Source organism: Entelurus aequoreus, linkage group LG22 (assembly GCF_033978785.1).
Source record: "Entelurus aequoreus isolate RoL-2023_Sb linkage group LG22, RoL_Eaeq_v1.1, whole genome shotgun sequence".
Classification (NCBI taxonomy): domain Eukaryota; kingdom Metazoa; phylum Chordata; class Actinopteri; order Syngnathiformes; family Syngnathidae; genus Entelurus; species Entelurus aequoreus.
Genome location: NC_084752.1, coordinates 7,148,281 through 7,162,010, shown reverse-complemented (window position 1 = coordinate 7,162,010; position 13,730 = coordinate 7,148,281). Strand labels below are relative to the sequence as shown.

Genomic DNA, 13,730 nt, shown 5'->3' with positions numbered 1-13,730 from the left:
GTGAAGTTGGAATTTTGTGAAAAACAGTCTTCATGTTTGCAAGGATAAATAGAAATTATATGGGGAAAAAGAGTTAATATTACGTGACAACTATTTATACATTTTTTAACAATACATTCCCAATTTTGAGAGTGAAGTTGTAATTCCACGAAGAAAAATCAATGTTTTTCTGACAAAATATGCAAATATTAGGGGGGAAAAGTCATAATTTTGCAACAAAACTAATACACAAATTTTCAAAATAATTGGTAATTTTTAGACTTAAATTGTAATTTCATGAGAACAAATGCAAATTTCACAGAAAAAGAAGTCGTCGTTTTGCGAGGTAGCTAATTTACAAATTTTACAAAAATGCATTCCTAATTTTGACAGTGAAGTTGGAATTTTATGAAAAACAGTCTTCATATTTGCGAGGATAAATAGAAATTATATGGAGAAAAAGTGAAAATATTACGTGACAACTAATTTACAAATTTTTTAACAATGACTTCCTAATTTTGAGAGTGAAGATGTATTTTGACAAAAATGTTTTAAACATTTTTCTGACAAAATATGCAAATGTTATGGGGGAAAAGTCATAATTTTGCAATCAAACTAATACAAAAATTTTCAAAACCATTTGTATTTTTAGACTTAAGTTGTAATTTCATGAGAACAAATACAAATTTTACAGAAAAATAAGTCGTAATTTTGAAAGAAAGCTAATGCACAAATTTTACAAAAATGTATTCCTAATGTATTCATATTTGCAAGGATAAATACAAATTATATGGGGAAAAAGAGTTAATATTACGTGACAACTAATTTATAAATGTTTTAACAATAAATACCTAATTTTGAGAGTGAAGTTGTAATTCCACGAAAAAAAATCTAAGTTTTTCTGATGAAATATGCAAATGTTAAAAGTCATAATCTTGCAACAAAACTAATATACAAATTTTCAAAATAATTGGTAATTTTTAGGCTTAAAATGTAATTTCATGAGAACAAATGCAAATTTCACAGAAAAAGAAGTCGTCATTTTGCGAGGTAGCTAATTCACAAATTTGACAAAAATGCATTCCTAATTTTGACAGTGAAGTTGGAATTTTATGAATAACAGTCATGTTTGCAAGGATAAATACAAATTATATGGAGAAAAAGTCCAAATACCACGTGACAACTAATTTACAAATGTTTTAACAATGACTTCCTAATTTTGAGAGTGAAGATGTATTTTGACAAAAATGTTTTAAACATTTTTCTGACAAAATATGCAAATATTATGGGGGAAAAGTCATAATTTTGCAATCAAACTAATACACAAATTTTCAAAACCATTTGTATTTTTAGACTTAAGTTGTAATTTCATGAGAACAAATACAAATTTTACAGAAAAATAAAAAAAGTCGTAATTTTGAAAGAAAGCTAATGCACAAATTTTACAAAAATGTATTCCTAATGTATTCATATTTGCAAGGATAAATACAAATTATATGGGGAAAAAGATTTAATATTACGTGACAACTAATTTATAAATGTTTTAACAATAAATACCTAATTTTGAGAGTGAAGTTGTAATTCCACGAAAAAAAATCTAAGTTTTTCTGATGAAATATGCAAATGTTAAAAGTCATAATCTTGCAACAAAACTAATATACAAATTTTCAAAATAATTGGTAATTTTTAGACTTAAATTGTAATTTCATGAGAACAAATGCAAATTTCACAGAAAAAGAAGTCGTCATTTTGCGAGGTAGCTAATTTACAAATTTTACAAAAATGTATTCCTAATTTTGACAGTGAAGTTGGAATTTTATGAAAAACAGTCTTGATATTTGCAAGGATAAATACAAATTATATGGGGGAAAAAAAGAGTTAATATTATGTGACAACTATTTATACATTTTTTAACAATACATTCCCAATTTTGAGAGTCAAGTCGTAATTCCATGAAAAAAACTCAATGTTTTTCTGACAAAATATGCAAATATTACGGGGGAAAAGTCATAATTTTGCAACAAAACTAATACACAAATTTTCAAAATAATTGCTAATTTTTAGACTTAAATTGTAATTTCATGAGAACAAATGCAAATTTCACAGAAAAAGAAGTCGTCATTTTGCGAGGTAACTAATTTACAAATTTTACAAAAATACATTCCTAATTTTGACAGTGAAGTTGGAATTTTATGAAAAACAGTCTTCATGTTTGCAAGGATAAATACAAATTATATGGGGAAAAAGAGTTAATATTACGTGACAACTATGTATACATTTTTTAACAATACATTCCCAATTTTGAGAGTGAAGTTGTAATTCCACGAAGAAAAATCAATGTTTTTCTGACAAAATATGCAAATATTACAGGGGAAAAGTCATAATTTTGCATCAAAACTAATACACAAATTTTCAAAATAATTGGTAATTTTTAGACTTAAATTGTAATGTCATGAGAACAAATGCAAATTTCACAGAAAAATAAGTCGTAATTTTGTGAGGAAGCTAATTTACAAATTTTACAACAAAAAATTATAAATCACAATATTATGAAAAAATACTGTAAGTTTAAAAAAAAAAAAAAACGTAAAACATAACATATTTACCCTACGAGTGCAGCTGGGATAGACTCCAGCACCTTTGTGACCCCGAGAGGGACAAGCGGTAGAAAATGGATGGATGGATACATTAAAAAAAAAAAAAAGGAAATTAAATGTTCGACTTCAACTTTTTTGTTTTCGGCTATGTATTTTTGCTAAAAGCAAATTGGATGACTTTTAAGTAGGTTCAAACATCGGTGCTTGACTTTCATTGGTAAATGTTGGCATATTTATGGTTAAAAGGCCAAAGTTACGAGCGGAAATCTCCCAGTGCAGCTTTAGAAAGGGCAAAGAATACGTTGAAAGTCAAGCGAGCAAACACTGAGTGAAGTGATGAATATTGCAGCAGATAGGGGGCGCTGTCGTCTGGGTTTTAAGTCACGTCGTAGCGCCGTTCAAAAAGGCAAACTTTTTAAGATGTTCTATGCGGTTTATGCAAACAAAATGGGGGCCTTCGCTTCCCTCCCTTTATTTGAAAAGCCGCGGGCGTCTTTAAGAATTGACACGCAGCCTCTAAAACATACATCTCATGGAAACGACTTAAAGGGCTGCAATTTTAATATAACTGGGGGGGGGGGGGCGCGGTAAAATAACGTTTTAGCGCGCGAGCAGGCAGGCAGGCAGGCAGGCAGGGGCAGCACAAAGCCGGCGTAAAAAGAGAATACGGCGCTCACATCAGGAGCGAAAGGCAAACAGGCTGGCAGGCGAGGCTGATGAAGAGCGACGACCGCCATGCGGACGTTAAAAAGCCGAGAAACGAAGAGCAGATTTCACCTTTTTGCATCAGCGGCTTTATGTGGCAACACATGGCCGCTCGCTTTTTGGCAGGAAGGTTGCAGTTTGATGAGTTCATCCGAGAAGAAAAGCTCTGGGACACGTCTCATTCATCCAACAAAAAGCAAAAGACCTCAAAGTGCGGAAAAAGTTCCAATCGTTTCGCTCTTTTCTAAGTTTGAACTTAGCACACAAATGCAACGGCAAGGAAAGTTTTCGTTTGGCTGTTTGGTCGCCACACTGCAAAAACTGAAATCTAAGTAAGATGAAATATCTCAAATAAGGGTGATATTTGCTTATTTTCTGTCTGATAAGATCATTCTTCTCACTAAGCAGATTTTATCTTAGAGTGTTTTACTTGTTTTAAGGGTTTTGGTCCTAAATGATATCAGTAAGATATTACAGCTTGTTGCTGAGATTTGATGAGCTATATTGAGTAAAACATGCTTGAAACTAGAATATCAACTGTTGCAAAGCTGTGTCATCAACACTCACAAGTAGGGATGTCCGATAATGGCTTTTTGCCGATATCCGATATTCCGATATTGTCCAACTCTTTAATTACCGATACCGATATCAACCGATACCGATATATGCAGTCGTGTAATTAACACATTATTATGCCTAATTTGGACAACCAGGTATGGTGAAGATAAGGTACTTTTTTAAAAAAAATTGTAAAATAAGATAAATAAATTAAAAACATTTTCTTGAATAAAAAAAGAAAGTACAACAATATAAAAACAGTTACATAGAAACTAGTAATTAATGAAAATGAGTAAAATTAACTGTTAAAGGTTAGTACTATTAGTGGAGCAGCAGCACGCACAATCATGTGTGCTTACGGACTGTATCCCTTGCAGACTGTATTGATATATATTGATATATAATGTAGGAAGCAGAATATTAATAACAGAAAGAAACAACCCTTTTGTGTGAATGAGTGTAAATGGGGGAGGGAGGTTTTTTGGGTTGGTGCACTAATTGTAAGTGTATCTTGTGTTTTTTATGTTGATTTAATTTAAAAAAAAACCAAAAAAAAAACGGTACAGATAATAAAAAAACCGATACCGATAATTTTACATAATTTTACAATAATATTACATTTTAACGCATATATCGGCAGGCCGATATTATCGGACATCTCTACTCACAAGTATAAAACTACTTTTTTTAAAGTAATAATTTCTTACTTCAAGCATGAAGAAAAAATCATGATTTTGACACAATTGTGTCTCATAATTAAAACAGATACGTACTCATATAGTAGTACAGTTAGCACAGTACAGTAAACTGACAGTTAATATTTAAACATTAAACATTTCAAACAATTTTGAACAGAAACATTTTATGCACATTCAGATAAATTCCTCAAAATTACATTTTAAAAAATTTTTGGTCGTGGGCCGGGCTGTATATATGCGCAGTAATTGACTGAAAGAGCACGCACTTGGCGCGATGATGTCATGTTATCCATGGAAAAATGCATTTTTAGACCATATGATTTGCCTGAGCGGCTAGGAGACCCCGAGAGTAACAAGCGGTTGCCTTGTTGCCTTTCCATTACGAAAAATAAACTATAGTTTTTAGTATAAGTTTTCTGGTTTCAAGAAATGTAATGCCGAGCGCATATCATTATGTCAAGATAATGGCACTAGCATTTACTTAATTTAAGAATATTTTTCAACATATTGAGCAAAAAGGTCTCTTTTTTTTCTTCTATTGTTATTACTGAGAATATACTTATTTTAAAAGGTATTTTTGTCTTCATTGAGGTTAGCTAATATGACTTGTTTTGGAAAGTCTTGACAAGCCAAATTTTCTTGTTCTATTGGCAGATAATTTTGCTTAGTTTAAATAAAATACCCCTCATTTTTGTATTTTTTTAAATTGTTTTTGAACACTGACTTTTTGCAGTGTACAACAATCAAATGCAATTAAATTTCGTTCTTATCTGTACTGTAAAGTTCAAATTGGAACGACAATAAAAGGAAGTCTAAGTCTAACAACCATGCAAAGGAACGTCAAAACCCTCGTTTTTATTGAGGGCCACATTTCTAATATTATTAAACAGACTGTAAATAGTTTTATTACAATGTATTTGATTATTATATATTTTTATTTTTTTTGGAGTACAATGTAAAACCAAAAAAATCAGATTTTACGGTAAAAAAAAAACTGGTAGCTCAGGCACAAGAAATTCTGGCAACTGAGCTGACAGGTTTTTACTGTAAAAAACAGTGGTGCTGGTTTTCCCTTTACAGTAATATGCTGTAAAAATCACCATTAATTTTATGGTAAAAAAGCTGCCAGATTTTTACTGTAAAAAAAACCATGGCACCGTTTTGCCATTTACAGTAATACACCGTAAAGTCTACAGTTGTTGTTTTTATGGTAAAAAAAAAAAAAAACAACTAACAAACTGGCAGCTCAATCGGAGGGATTTTACCATAAAAAGTTGAAAATTTTCAAAAAAATTGTAATATTTACAGTAACAAAAAAGGAACAATAACAAAAAAACACCGTACATTTTACAATGCAGTTAAACTGACGGTTTTTTACATTAAAAAAAAAAACAGCGGCGCTGGTTTTCCATTTACCGTATTATCGCTGTAACATCCACTGTGAATTTAACAGTAAAATTCTTGCGACTGAGCTGCCAGTTTTTTACTGTAAAAAAAAAACATGGCACCGTTTTGCCATTTACAGTAATACACCATAACATCTACAGCTGTTTTTACGCTAACAAAAAAAAAAAAAAAACATCAGCGCAGTTGGCAGAATATTACTGTAAAAATGCAGTTTGCTATTTACAGTAACAAAATCATTTTTGGTGCTGTTTTGCCATTTACAGTAATACACCATAACATCTACAGCTGTTTTTACGCTAACAAAAAAAAAAAAAAACATCAGCGCAGTTGGCAGAATATTACTGTAAAAATGCAGTTTGCTATTTACAGTAACAAAATCATTTTTGGTGCTGTTTTGCCATTTACAGTAATACACCGTAAAGTCTACAGTTGTTCTTTTTATGGTACAAAATTGGAAGAATTTTACATATAAAAAAGTTTACAAATTTCTAAAAAAAAAAAAAAAATTGATTTACAGTAACAAAAAAGGAACAGCAACAAAAAAACACCGTAAATTTTACAATAAAATTCTGTCAATTGAACTGAAAGTTTTTTTTACATAAAAAAAACTAAACAAAAACAACAGTACAAGTTTTCCATTTACCGTATTTTTCGGAGTATAAGTCACTCCGGAGTATAAGTCGCACCGACCGAAAATGCATAATAAAGAAGGAAAAAATCATATATAAGTCGCACTGGAGTATAAGTCGCATTTTTTGGGGAAATGTATTTGATAAAAGCCAACACCAAGAATAGACATTTGAAAGGCAATTTAAAATAAATAAAGAATAGTGAACAACAGGCTGAATAAGTGTACGTTATATGAGGCATAAATAACCAACTGGTATGTTAACGTAACATATTATGGTAAGAGTCATTGAAATAACTATAACATATAGAACATGCTATACGTTTACCAAACAATCTGTCACTCCTAATCGCTAAATCCCATGAAATCTTATACGTCTAGTCTCTTACATGAATGAGCTAAATAATATTTGATATTTTACGGTAATGTGTTAATAATTTCACACATAAGTCGCTCCTGAGTATAAGTCGCACCCCCGGCCAAACTATGAAAAAAACTGTGACTTATAGTCCGAAAAATACGGTACTTCCAAGGGTCATTGATCAGGGGCCGTACTTATCAAGCTTCTTAGAATTACTCCTAAGAAGTCTGCTAAGAGTTGACTTAAGAGTAAATAAAATATTCGCTGAAAGCTGCACTTAAAAGTTAGTTATCAAGCGTCTTACTTACACTTTCAGCGAAGTGTAGGACTGAATCTTAAGTGTCACACTCAGAGCTGAATTACGACATTACTATGTGCCGTAAACGCAATTTTAGGTGACGTCATTTCTGTGTCCATAGAAATGACCAATCACGGAAGGGAATCCCTTGTCTAAGAATAAAGAAATATCTTGGAAATATTTAAGTGGACAATGGGAGTGTATATTTTGACAATAAACTACAAAATGATACAAAACAAACTAGTCCCCGCCGGCACTCACGCTACCGCTCCCTCTCTTCTCTCGCCCACACACTCACTGACGTCACTCACCTCACGGCCACACACATACGCTACTGTCATAACATTTTCTTTCCAATTCATTAATTAGGCAACTAATTTGAAACTGGTGTGGGTGGCTCTATATATACTAGCCCACTGCAGACACATGCAGAAATCAACAAGGAATCGAAAAGTATTAAATCTGTGACAAAAATAATATCCGCTCTGTCTAAACGATACCGTTTGATCAGCTGGTCATCAAAAAAAACAAAAACATTGTTCCGTTCCCTGAACGTTCGCGCACGTCTCTCTCGCCTCAGTGCCATCCCCTGCTGGCAACTCCTAACCACTTAAGACACCTCTGAAGGTCTCTTAAATATCGTGGAGAGTAGGAGTGATTCTTAGACTTAAGAACGTTGATAAAAAGCTTTTATTCTTAAGTTTGAGAGTAGGACTAAATTTCGCAAATTCTCAGGACTTAAGTGTAAAATGGCACTCTAAGAAGCTTGATAAGTACGGCCCCTGATTTACTCTGGTATTTAGGATCCATTTGAAAGGTCTCCGCAGTGCGATGCTTTGTTGAACTCATAACATAATAATAATAATAATACTTGGGATTTATTTAGCGCTTTTCTAAGTACCCAAAGTCGCTTTACATGTAGAACCCATCATTCATTCACACCTGGTGGTGGTAAGCTACTTTCATAGCCACAGCTGCCCTGGGGTAGACTGACTAACATCTCGCGGACCGTAGTTTGGACATCCCTGGGTTGGACAGAAAAAAAAAACTATTTAAAAAGGGATTATGTAACAGATTATTTGTATTTACTTTATTTCTTAGGGGGGGAAATGTCTTCAGAATCCAAACAACTTGAAAGAAAAGTGAGCATTCTTACAATCGTTGGTGTTTTGTAACTCATTAGATTGCACAGGTGTGTCTAATGTTGTGAACGGGAGCTCATGGAAAGTTAATTAGGTTCATGCATGGCTCCAGGTGTTCCTCAGGTTCCTGTCAAAAATATATATATATAAAAAAAAAAAAAGTCTGCTGTATTGTGGGTACTAATTATTTCCACTGCGTCAGACGCTGTAATCTAACCTTTACTGCTGCATTTAAATCTTTATTAGAAGAACTGCCCGTGGTCCTGGTAGACGAGCTGATCCTTTTGTTTTGAACCTGCCAATCAAACCCTCAATGGCGTCAGGACCGCGGCCGAGAACCTTGACCGACGCTGCATCGCGCCCGTCGATTTAACGACGAGAAGGCGGCCGTGTCGTCAGTGCCAATTGTTTTCAAACATGCTAAGCTAACCCACTAATGAAGCCGCCCCGCAGAGAGCCGGGTCAAAACGTGACCGTGCTAATCCGATGTACGTCAAGATAATTAACGTGCATACATTAAAGCCTTATCTTACTCAATTATACATCCTCGGCTTGCTGAGCATCGAGCAACGATGGCCAGGAAGACCTGTTGGCGTTATGTGATGTGAATTATGATCGCTTTCTCAATGAAAGACCTTGTGTTGCGTTCAGGGGGATCGGGAACTTCTGATGTTTCCAGTCAGTAAGTTGTCCCGTCACTCTTGATACGACAAATTCAGTAGGGCAGCGGTCCTCCAAACTTTTTGTCACCAAGTTCCACCTCAGAAAAACACTTGGCCACCATAATGACCAACATTAAAATACAGTAGCGTAGTAGGCCTAAGTATTCATTAACAACAAGACGGAGGTTTTATTTACCGAGTATACTTAATATTTTCTATGAATATTTATTTAAGTGATTCTTTTTCACTTCGGATACCGATATTGGAGCCTTTAGCCCAGGCCTGGGCAATTATTTTGACTCGGGGGCCACATTTAGAGGAAAAAAATGTGTCTGGGGGCCGGTACATCTATTTTTATGAACACTAATACAAAACCTCACAATAATGTCTGATTGAATGCTAAAAAACGTTATGACAGACCGCCTTAAAAAACGTAATGGAATTTTTTAATTTTTCTACGAAGGATAAAACACTGAATATTGACAAAATATGAACGTCACACCCCAGTTCGATCGACATATTTTACAATCAAGTGAAACGCAACAAAAATGCAACAAACAGTGAAATATGAACGCAAAGGGTACAAAATAAACCCACCTACAATCTGATATATCTGATACTTCACTAAGCTTTAGAACTTTGTTGTGAAAATCTCCTTCCGCGTCTGTGGAAACGCTTCCCGCCCAACACTGCTTGGTGCCTCGTCTGAGCTGCTGTGACGTCGATTACCATAGTAACTTATTAGATGACCATAGTAACTAATTAGATGACCATAGTAACTAATTAGATGACCATAGTAACTAATTAAATGACCATAGTAACTTATTAGATGACCATAGTAACTAATTAGATGACCATAGTAACTAATTAGATGACCATAGTAACTAATTAGATGACCATAGTAACTAATTAGAAGACCATAGTAACTAGTATATCATGCAAAAGCGCAGACTCAAAGCATTGAAATACTTTGTATAGTTGAAGACTTACGGTCATTAGAAAACATCACTACACATCATAATGGCAGCTACACTTTCCATCTTAAAGATCTAAAAAAATTTGGGAATTTTTATTTCTCTTTGCTATTTGGGCTTATTGGACCCTAATTAGAATACAAACTAAGAATCATCTTTTGATATGATGTACTTAGTCCATAAGTACACAAACGTGTACTTCATGTTTAGTGACATGCTAATTCTTATTTTTACTTTTTTTTTTTTCCAAATTCCCTTGTATGTTATACTCTTCTGACACCACCAGATGGTAGTATAAGTGTCCACATAAGTGGCCATAAGACCCCAATTCAGTAGTGTACACAATTTAGAAAATAAGAGCTAAAAGGTGCTGTCCACGCATGTGGCCACTAAGCCTTTAGAGGTCCTTTAAAATTCAATATTATCTAATAATGCAGGGGTAGGGAACCTGTGGCTCTTTCGATGACTGCATCTGGCTCTCAGATAAATCTTAGCGGACATCGCTTAACACGATAAGTAATGAATAATTCCGCTGGTAATCAGTGTTAAAAATAACGTTCAAAATATAAAACATTCTAATGCATTTTAACTAGAGATGTCCGATAATATCGGCCTGACGATATTATCGGCTGATATATGCGTTAAAATGTAATATCGGAAATTATCGGTATCGTTTTTTTATTATCGGTATCGTTTTGTTTTTTTTGTTTTGTTTTTTTTTGTTTTTAATTAAATCAACATAAAAAACACAGATACACTTACAATTAGTGCACCAACCCAAAAAACCTCCCTCCCCCATTTACACTCATTCACACAAAAGGGTTGTTTCTTTCTGTTATTAATATTCTAGTTCCTACATTATATATCAATATATATCAATACAGTCTGCAAGGGATACAGTCCGTAAGCACACATGATTGTGCGTGCTGCTGGTCCACTAATAGTACTAACCTTTAACAGTTCATTTGACTAATTTTCATTCATTACTAGTTTCTATGTAACTGTTTTTATATTGTTTTACTTTTTTTTTTATTCAAGAAAATGTTTTTAATTTATTTATCTTATTTTACTAATTTTTAGTAATTTAGTACCTTATCTTCACCATACCTGGTTGTCCAAATTAGGCATAATAATGTGTTAATTCCACGACTGCATATATCGGTTGATATCGGTATCGGTTGATATCGGTATCGGTAATCAAAGAGTTGGACAATATCGGAATATCGGATATGGACAAAAAGCCATTATCGGACATCCCTAATTTTAATCCATCCATCCGTTTTCTACCGCACCTGTTCAAGAAGTCGCATTAATGGTAAGAAGTATTTGATCTATTATTGGTTAGCTTCAGAATAACAATGTTATTAAAAAAGAAAAAGAGACTTATTATACTCTAAAAATGTTGGTCTTACTTAAAAATGCACAAATTTAGTTGTACTCAGTGTTAAAAAATATTATACAGCTCTTACGGAAATACTTTTTAAAATATTTGGCTTTCATGGCTCTCTCAGCCAAAAAGGTTCCCGACCCCTGTAATAATGCACCAAAATGTTATTTAAAAAAAATAAAAAAAATAAAAAAGTACTTGAATATCATCTTGACTTACTGTATCATTTCAAAGCAAGTTATCAAATTATGCAGTGTAAAAATGACAATAGACTTTACGGTAAAATTCCAGCAACTCTGGTACTCTCTGTGTTTACAATAATACACTATACAATCAACCACTCTAGATGTTACTGTAAAAAGAGTGGTACTGTTTTTCCATTCCATTTCCAGGAAAATTATGTAAAAAAAAAAAAAAACACTGCATCTTTTACGATAAAATTCTGGCAACTGAGCAATTTTTTTTTTTACATTAAAATCTATTTAGTTTTTTTTTAAGTGAACGTAAAAATAGCGAATAATCAAATGTTTAGGCAATAATAGTTGGCCAAAGTCAAGCAATAATAATTAGCTAATCATAGTGCACACTTTCAATATTTTATAGTGTGGAATGTCAGGTGAAATGACTCATTACCAATGAAAAGTAATGAAAAACACTCACCTTAGGGAAGATTTATGATGCGACACCTGTTTGACTTGACTTTGTAAGCAATATCCATCCATTTTCTACCACTTGTCCCTTTTGGGGTCGCGGGGGGGGGGGGGGGGGGGGTGCTGGAGCCTATCTCAGCTGCATTTGGGCGGAAGGGCGGGGTACACCCTGGACATGTCGCCACCTCATCGCAGGGCCAACACAGATAGACAGACAACATTCACATACTAGGGCCAATTTTTTTAGTGTTGCCAATCAACCTATCCCCAGGTGCATGTCTTTGGAGGTGGGAGGGGCCTATGCCCAGGTGCATGTCTTTGGAGGTGGGAGGGGCCGTTGACAAATGTTTTGTTTCAGACTCCACACTGCAAAAACTGAAATCTAAGTAAGATGAAATATCTCAAATAAGGGTGATATTTGCTTATTTTCTGTCTGATAAGATAATTCTTCTCACTAAGCAGATTTTATGTTAGAGTGTTTTATTTGTTTTAAGTGTTTTGGTCCTAAATGATCTCAGTAAGATATTACAGCTTGTTGCTGAGATTTGATGAGCTATATTGAGTAAAACATGCTTGAAACTAGAATATCAACTGTTGCAAAGCTGTGTCATCAACACTCACAAGTATAAAACTACTTTTTTAAAGTAATCATTTCTTATTTCAAGCATGAAAAAAGAAATCACGATGCCGAGCGCATATCAATATGTCAAGATAATGGCACTAGCATTTACTTCATTTAAGAATATTTTTCAACATATTGAGCAAAAGGGGGGGGGGGGGGGGGGTCATCAACACTCACAAGTAGGGATGTCCGATAATATCGGCCTGCTTTAAAATGTAATATCGGAAATTATCGGTATCGTTTTTTTTTTCTTATCGGTATCGTTTTGTTTTGTTTTTTTTTGTTGTTTTTTTATTAAATCAACATAAAAAACACAAGATACACTTACAATTAGTGCACCAACCCAAAAAACCTCCCTCCCCCATTTACACTCATTCACACAAAAGGGTTGTTTCTTTCTGTTATTAATATTCTGGTTCCTACATTATATATTAATATATATCAGGGGTCACCAACCTTTTTGAAACCAAGAGCTACTTCTTGGGTACGGATTAATGCGAAGGGCTACCAGTTTGATAAACACTTATATAAATTGCCAGAAATAGCCAATTTGTTTAATTTACCTTTAACTCTATGTTATTATTAATAATTAATGATATTTACACTTAATTGGACGGGTTAAAAGAGGAGAAAACACAAAAAAAATGACAATTAAATTTTGAAACATAGTTTATCTTCAATTTCGACTCTTTAAAATTCAAAATTCAACCGAAAAAAAGAAGAGAAAAACTTAAAAAAATAATTTATGGAACATCACTAGTAATTTTTCCTGATCAAGATTAATTTTAGAATTTTGATTACATGTTTTAAATAGGTTAAAATCCAATCTACACTTTGTTAGAATATATAACAAATTGGACCAAGCTATATTTCTAACAAAGACAAATCATTATTTCTTCTAGATTTTCCAGAACAAAAATTTTAAAAGAAATTCAAAAGACTTTGAAATAAGATTTAAATTTGATTCTACAGATTTTCTAGATTTGCCAGAATAATTTTTTTGAATTTTAATCATAATAGGTTTGAAGAAATATTTCACTAATATTCTTCGTTGAAAAAACA

The 13,730-nt window shown here is 33.3% G+C and overlaps 1 long non-coding RNA gene across 2 annotated transcripts in view; it reads right to left on the bottom strand.

The window, feature by feature from the left end:
- LOC133639695 (uncharacterized) overlaps positions 1-12,159 on the bottom strand; it is a 142,780-nt gene extending 130,621 nt beyond the window's left edge. For both annotated transcript variants that reach the window (XR_009823840.1, XR_009823839.1), the window contains exon 1: positions 12,057-12,159. This is a non-coding gene — a long non-coding RNA (uncharacterized LOC133639695). The remainder of the gene's footprint in view (positions 1-12,056) is intronic.
- Between the last annotated feature and the right edge of the window lie 1,571 nt (positions 12,160-13,730).